Consider the following 2,666-nt stretch of genomic DNA (forward strand, 5'->3'; position numbering starts at 1 on the left):
GATGGACTCAGTAGTGATGGAGTCAGTAGTGATGGACTCAGTAGTGATGGACTCAGTAGTGATGTACCCAGTAGTGATGGACCCAGTTGTGATGGACCCAGTAGTGATGGACTCAGTAGTGATGGACTCAGTTGTGATGGACCCAGTAGTGATGGACCCAGTAGTGATGGAGTCAGTAGTGATGGACCCAGTAGTGATGGACCCAGTAGTGATGGACTCAGTTGTGATGGACCCAGTAGTGATGGACCCAGTAGTGATGGACTCAGTGGTGATGGACCCAGTAGTGATGGACCCAGTAGTGATGGAGTCAGTAGTGATGGACCCAGTAGTGATGGAGTCAGTAGTGATGGACTCAGTAGAGATGGACCCAGTAGTGATGGACCCAGTAGTGATGGACTCAATAGTGATGGACCCAGTAGTGATGGACCCAGTAGTGATGGACCCAGTAGTGATGGACCCATTAGTGATGGACTCAGTAGTGATGGACTCAGTAGTGATGGACTCAGTAGTGATGGACTCAGTTGTGATGGACCCAGTAGTGATGGACCCAGTAGTGATGGACTCAGTAGTGATGGACTCAGTTGTGATGGACCCAGTAGTGATGGACCCAGTAGTGATGGACCCAGTAGTGATGGACCCGGTAGTGATGGACTCAGTTGTGATGGACCCAGTAGTGATGGACCCAGTAGTGATGGACCCAGTAGTGATGGACTCAGTGGTGATGGACCCAGTGGTGATGGACTCAGTAGTGATGGACCCAGTAGTGATGGACCAGTAGTGATGGAGTCAGTAGTGATGGACCCAGTAGTGATGGAGTCAGTAGTGATGGACTCAGTAGTGATGGACCCAGTAGTGATGGACCCAGTAGTGATGGACCCAGTAGTGATGGAGTCAGTAGTGATGGACTCAGTAGTGATGGACCCAGTAGTGATGGACCCAGTAGTGATGGAGTCAGTAGTGATGGACTCAGTAGTGATGGACCCAGTAGTGATGGACTCAGTAGTGATGGACCCAGTAGTGATGGAGTCAGTAGTGATGGACCCAGTAGTGATGGACTCAGTAGTGATGGACTCAGTAGTGATGGACTCAGTAGTGATGGACTCAGTAGTGATGGACCCAGTAGTGATGGACTCAGTAGTGATGGACCCAGTAGTGATGGACTCAGTAGTGATGGACTCAGTAGTGATGGACTCAGTAGTGATGGACCCAGTAGTGATGGATCCAGTAGTGATGGACTCAGTTGTGATGGACCCAGTAGTGATGGACCCAGTAGTGATGGACCCAGTAGTGATGGACTCAGTAGTGATGGACTCAGTAGTGATGGACCCAGTAGTGATGGACTCAGTAGTGATGGACTCAGTAGTGATGGACCCAGTAGTGATGGATCCAGTAGTGATGGACTCAGTAGTGATGGATCTAGTAGTGATGGACTCAGTAGTGATGGAGTCAGTAGTGATGGACCCAGTAGTGATGGACCCAGTAGTGATGGACTCAGTAGTGATGGACCCAGTAGTGATGGACTCAGTAGTGATGGACCCAGTAGTGATGGACCCAGTAGTGATGGACTCAGTAGTGATTGACCCAGTAGTGATGGACCCAGTAGTGATGGACTCAGTAGTGATGGACCCAGTAGTGATGGACCCAGTAGTGATGGCCCGCTCTTTTGACTCTACTCATCTGGTGAGAGGGAGTTAAGGAGCAGAGTCGCCCACTCTCCTGACTCTGCTCATCGGGTGAGAGGGAGTTAAGGAGCAGAGTCACCCGCTCTCCTGACTCTGCTCATCGGGTGAGAGGGAGTTAAGGAGCAGAGGCCCGCTCTCCTGACTCTGCTCATCCAGGCGTCTCCTCCTCGTCTTAGACTCAGTAAACAGATCTCCAGCCGGTGACGGAATATTCTTATTTCACCCACAGATTTGCATTTAAATGGGATGAAAATGAGTCCGATCGGTTTCCCGTCTCTTCCCTGGGTGGTGGCCGCGATAAAAGGAGCCGGGCCGTGATCTCTGTGAATGGATACGTGTCCAGTGGAGAGGAAAGGAAAAGAGATGGAAGGAAGAAAGAAAGAAAGAAGGAAGAAAGAGATGGAAGGAAGAAGGAAGGAAGAAAGATGGAAGAAAAGAAGGAAGGAAGGAAGAAAGAGAAGGAAGGAAGAAAGAAGGGAAGGAAGATGGAAGAAAGAGAAGGAAGAGAATGAAGGAAGATGGAAGGAAGGAAGGAAGGAAGGAAGGAAGGAAGAGAAGGAAGGAGGGAAGAGTTTGAAGGAAGGAAGATGGAAGGAAGAGAAGGAAGGAAGAAAGAAAGAAAGAAAGAAAGAAAGAAGGGAAGGAAGGAAGATGGAAGAAAGAGAAGGAAGGAGGGAAGGAAGAGTTTGAAGGAAGGAAGATGGAAGGAAGAGAAGGAAGGAAGAAAGAAAGAAAGAAAGAAAGAAAGAAAGAAGGGAAGGAAGGAAGATGGAAGAAAGAGAAGGAAGGAGGGAAGGAAGAGTTTGAAGGAAGGAAGATGGAAGGAAGAGAAGGAAGGAAGGAAGGAAGAAGGGAAGGAAGGAAGATGGAAGAAAGAGAAGGAAGGAGGGAAGGAAGAGTTTGAAGGAAGGAAGATGGAAGGAAGAGAAGGAAGGAAGAAAGAAAGAAGGGAAGGAAGGAAGATGGAAGAAAGAGAAGGAAGGA

The sequence above is a fragment of the Hyla sarda genome, unplaced genomic scaffold, assembly GCF_029499605.1.
Source record: "Hyla sarda isolate aHylSar1 unplaced genomic scaffold, aHylSar1.hap1 scaffold_208, whole genome shotgun sequence".
In the NCBI taxonomy this organism is placed as follows: domain Eukaryota; kingdom Metazoa; phylum Chordata; class Amphibia; order Anura; family Hylidae; genus Hyla; species Hyla sarda.